A 5,831-nucleotide genomic window follows, 5' to 3' on the forward strand; every position below is an offset into this window, starting at 1 on the left:
AAAGCTAGTAAGTGGAAGAATAAGCAGTGAGTTCTGATCTGAGTGCAAAGCCCATTCTTTTAACCTCTATACTATTGAGTTCACCATATAAAGCTTATAGAAATTAAAATTTCTTTATCAAATACTAATATGAGTGGCTGAAGAGATAACTGAATAGAAAGTAGCGACAAAAAGAGTTGGTTTATATCAAAGAAGGCAAACATTTTTAAAAGAAACTTTTGTTCTTCTGCTCAGGCCCATGGTGCCAGCTAGATGGTCAAGTTTTGTGGTCTTCTTATGGCCATGAAGCTCCATAGTCACTAATGAGATCAGATTGGCATGATAAACAGTATGGAAAAACCCATTAGGGCACAGCCCTGAAGGCCATCCCGTTTGGACGCTTTTCCTATGCAAAGGGAAAAAGTAGGGTTGATGCCAAACAGCCAAATTCTGCCTTAGAAAGTGTGTCAGGGTCCTGCTGATCAAGAATGACAATAAGTAAGTAAGTAAATAAAAAAAATAAAAAAATAAGTAAAGAAAATAGTAAATCATAGCCTTTGTACCCAATGACGGTTGCTTGAATTTTATTAAGAAAAATTATGAAGTTCTGGTTGCTGGATTTGGTTGCAAAGGTCATACTCTTGGTGACTTCCTGGGTTGTGCTTTAAGGCTGTCAAAATACCCAGTGACTTTCTTTTGTCCTTAAACAAAGGCAAGAAGGAAAAGCCAAGATCATAAGTTTTGACGGTAAAAACATGGTAGTAAAATATTTTAATTTGCCAAAAAAAAAAAAAAAAAGCTTCAAATATCAACTTATAACTGAACAAAAATTTTGAAGTACTGGCTTCATCATAAAACCTGGAGCTCCACAAATCTACGTCTCTTTTGGTTCACAGTGCCTCACGCATGGTAGGCCTTGATAAATACACATCGGGAGAATTAATTGGAATATTGTAGAATATAGTGTAAATGTACTTTAATGAGCTCAAATTTTTAGTGGTTTATTTTATTTAAAAATTGACTTTAGCATCTTTTAAGATAATTTGTTACTTGAAAAAATTAAAATTCTGATATGTCATATAATTTAAGACAAAGTTTTTAGAAAAATGTTATAACATTGTTCTCAATGAAATATAGTGACTTCAGTTAATTAAAAACTATTGGAGGCAGAGGGAAGTGGAAAAAATTCGTCTGATGTTACAATAGGCACATAATTAGAGAGGTCTGGAAGTGCTAGAGTACAAAGGTCAAAAGCAGTAAATATGAACTTCTGTGGAGACAGGGAAAGGCTACCCAGAAAAGCCACAAGAAGATCTATTCTCCACTTGAAAAAGGGTGAGAGAGTCAGCAACCTTTACAATTTTGCTTGGGAGAAATGACGACCCATGGCGGCTTTTTTCTGACTCTCCCCAGCTTGGTAAAATTAACGTATTTCATAAACATTAGAATTCTGAACTCCGTAGGAACCGACTACATTTTGGGGTCACATCTATAAACCTAGTATCCTTATCCAACAGCATCCCGTGATGTAGAGATAGGAGCTTATCCATAGAAATCTTCCTTAACTTTAATGATAGGACTTCAAATTTTCTGCAAATTGCCACACAGTTAGGAATCCAACTATATGACAGTTTCTAAAACCTTCATGGAGTTTTTAGTTTTGAACAATAAAAAGGATGAACATATGCAATTTCTATTTGTGCTTTGCTGCTTACAGTTGGTTTCTTGTGGCAGCTATAGTAACTGGTAGCTTCTTAAGAGTGAAAGCAGAAACCACTGCAGTCTCAGTGCCATCATCACTGGCAGGATTAGCCACACCAACGAAAAATAACAACATCAGATGTAACTCGATCTTTCCATGGTCAGCAATGAGAGCTATGTAACAAGCAAAAGTAGATTTAGTCTGTTAGATTGCCAAACTGTGAAACAAAAGTCTAATGTTTTGCCATTCAATATGTTGGACGGGAATACTTTCAGACAGATTCACTACAAGCTAAAGGAAACTCAACATGTGTATAAATGTATAAAGGATACTTTTTAAACTCTTTGTAGAAGAGAACCAAACTTCTCCTTGCCTATAGGTTGTTATTTTGGCTGAATTTCAATAGATAATTTAAAACGTAAATAATAGAAAAGGATATAATTATTATATGTTTAGTTATAAACCAATTACTATGTCTGAATCTTAATTAGGATTAGGATATATGAATCACTGCAGCTAATATAGAAATTATTATAAGCTACACAATTGACCCAGTTAGAAAAATTAGACTCATGTACACCTTTAAATAACTAATGCTAGCAGTGGGAACAGACTCCATTCAGAATATTTGTTAGACCAATTTTAGGAAAGTCCAGGGTATCTTCTCCCCAAATGCCTAAAGTCATATCAGATATTCAGTCTGTCTATATTTAAGCTTTTCTTTGGGTAACAGAACTCAACCAACTTAGAGGTGTTGAATAAATATCTCAAATTATAAAGATGTATGTATGAACTAAGAAGTATTTAGTATTGTCATTAGGTGGACATTTGTGACTTTTCACTTTCACTGAAAGAAGCATTCCCTTCTCTGTACTAATGCCAAAAGTACTGTTTGAATTAGAACTCTTTTTGATTCTTTCGGTCCAGAAGTACAGAGTCTTTATACCCATCCCCTTTCATAGCAGAGAGAACTTTTTTCTTCTTACGTGTATATCACCTATGGTTGCTGGCAGAGTTGAGATTATTACCGGAAGTTAGGAATAGAGGTGACAAGCTATGAATCCCCACCACCTACTATACAGATAACAATGAGCCCTCTGGGATGGAGCCCAACATTCTTGTGAGATAACCATGCTTTCTTACCTTTAAACCTCGGGCTCAGGAAAATGGCTTCAATACTTTTAAGTAAGAAAGATCTTACTTGGGTACATTTGCTGTTCTTCCCATTTAGAAGCGTATCAAGAAGATAATAGTGGACTATCATAAACTTCAAGCTTTGAAAAAGTGACCTTTTGACTATGTTGCAAGTCAATATTGACTTTGATATAGAAAAGTTTTCCAGTTCTTCCTAAAATGAATGATAAGTAGCATGGTCAGGATTACAGGGTGAGTGTTTTGTCCCTGGATCTCTCTGCTAGAGAGGTAGGAAGGGGCCAGACCAACATACATGGTCCCCATATTTAAGTTTTTCTTGATTAACAGCCCTCTTACATAATTTCTGCTTGTCACCAGGGACTTGATTGTGTTGTCACATAATTAATTCTTTGACTAATAGTCTATGATCTTAAAGAGGTTCTGACTTTACATCTAGGCAAAAATCTAGGCACTGGTAGAATCTAGTTTCTAAATTTTTATTTTATTATTCACTTATTTTCTAAGTGCAATGTTCTCTAAACACTGAATCATCACTTAAAACTTAATACTTAATGATACTTAATATAGTACTTAGAGGATAAGTGACTAATAATATAAAATCAGTCCACTATAACTAACTATTACAAAATTTGCAAGCAGACTGATCTGGTAGAATAAAATAGGGCACGGAAAACATAATTTCCCCACAGAACTCTAGTTATGTGAACTTGAATAGTCCTATTGCCTCTAAGACTTCCTTTCCCTGATATTTTAAATAACGAAATTGAAACAAATGATCTTTAATTTTTTCTCAGCTCTATGTTCTATGTATTTGTTGAATGATGATTAAGAACATAACTACATAATAAGTGCTCTAATTGGAAGGATATATTTTTATTTTTCTTGACTGTTTCAAATTTTAATAAATTTAATTTAGGTAGAATACTCATTTTCTGTGGCACTCTAAGAATATATTAAGCTTTTGACTAAAACTTTTGTTTTTTTGATGGATAGGCACAAAATAATTAAGACTTTATAAAATGTTTTGGCCTTTTTCACATGCGTAAAAAATCCAGCAATGAAAGCAAACACTTGCTTTATTTAGTGAAGTGTACATAGGCTTTTGTTAGTTCCAGGATGATAACAAGGTGTTAGAATCATAGAATGTAGAACCGCAGATTTATGTTTGGTAGACTGCCAGAAACTGCAGGGTCGAAAGAACATGTCGATTTAGGTACATTCTCAAGATTTTGTTATCCAGTGTTAGGCTGTTTGACCATTTTCAGGATTCATTTCTTAGTTCTAATTTTTAACCTCAGAATAATTCTTAGAATACAAATATGACTGACTGAAGGTTAGCTGTGGAATTTAGTAGGTTATAAATACAGATGGTAAGAAAAGTAAAATATCAGAAAAAGTTAATTTGGCCAAAACTAAAGAAAAGCCAACTTTAATATGTCATATATTATTTGGAACACTTAAAAACATAATTGTTCATCAAGTCTGAAAATGTGTTCAGAATTTATTTTAAATTATTAAACTATTAACTTTTGTATTTCACATCCATAGCTTAGTTATTGTATTACAATCTCTACATCTTTGAAGTGGGTTGCTTTTATCAGTATTTCATACCTGAAATGTCAAGTTAATATTATTGATGATGGCAATAAATTAAGATTTGATTATTTAGATATTTTCTATTGAGCACAGTTTACAATATTATCAACAATTTTTTGATAGTTAAATGCATTAGATTATTTTATAAATGCATACCCTATACATATTGTGCCTTTCTGAGTTACCATGATTGATATTTATAATTATTTATCATTATAATGAAAACTATCATTATAATGTATCAACAATAAGGCAATACATAGGATTAATACTGCGTGTAATTTCCAGAGGTTCAAATACCTAATAGATTTAAAGTGGGCCGAAAGAAAAAGTAAAAGACACATTCTGGACTTTAGATAGAAAATTGATTTGATATCAAATTTAGGGAGAAAACGTGCCAATAAGAAAATGTATTTTTTTCAGAATTAAATTCAGCATTTGTTACTTAATAGCATTTGTCATTTTCCAATTTTTCATATGTAGCAAATTAATTTAAAATCATTTTGCTCTTCCAAATGCCTTTGTGTATTGTGTTTCTTTTCTCATTTTCTTTTGGATAACATTTGAGAAAAAATAAGACTACAACAGTCAGTGATTACAGTCAGGATGGAAGACATTTGTAAGACCAAGGAACAGGTGGAGTACGTACGATGAGAATATTCACTTTTTGTGCCACCATTTTGTAGTTGCTCAAAAAAAAAAAAAAATTAGCAAATGGTGGATATTGTTTCTTTACAAAAAATGGTTCTGTACTGGATCCATCTGCGAAGTATAAACATGTCATCAGCACTCATTTTGCATCTCCAAAAAACATTCCCCATGTCCATATTTGATTTTCAAGTGCATCTGTGCACTGATGGAAACCCTCCCAACATGCTGCCACACAATTGCAAAACCCACACATTTCTGTCTTTGAATCAAGCTTTCACCAGAGCCTGGCCTCCCCTGGGTATAAGCTTGTTTCGAAGTTGCAAAGGTCCTCCGGGTGACCCCAATAAAAGGAACTTCAGTGTCCATGGTAAGGTTAAGTTATTCCTTTTAGGGAGATGATTTTGTCCATGAGGTTTTTTCCTACTTTTCTCCAAAATATTTTTTGTATCTTAGAATTTTTCTTTTTGTGCCCACACTATGTTTCCCTAATTATTAGCACTTGTAATATTGAGTTTCTCAATGACTAAACTCATATTTAAGAAATGAAGTGAAAATCTTGACATTAGTTTGGTTACGCAGAAAGTTTAAGCCGAAAAAGCAAGGGAGTTCATCTCAGAAAGTTGAAAAGCAATCATCCTGAATTCTATGAGTCCCTAATGTTACGGATAACCATATAATCTAGAAAAATTATAATATCACTGAAAATATTTATTCGCTTCATAAATGAATTTAGAAATAGACTCTTTGG

The 5,831-nt window shown here is 33.2% G+C and overlaps 1 pseudogene; it reads left to right on the forward strand.

The window, feature by feature from the left end:
• The first annotated feature begins 252 nt into the window (after positions 1–252).
• Positions 253–717, forward strand: LOC112470246 (annotated as a pseudogene).
• Positions 718–5,831: the final 5,114 nt, after the last annotated feature.

The sequence above is a fragment of the Pteropus alecto genome, unplaced genomic scaffold (assembly GCF_000325575.1).
Source record: "Pteropus alecto unplaced genomic scaffold, ASM32557v1 scaffold3, whole genome shotgun sequence".
Lineage (NCBI taxonomy): Eukaryota > Metazoa > Chordata > Mammalia > Chiroptera > Pteropodidae > Pteropus > Pteropus alecto.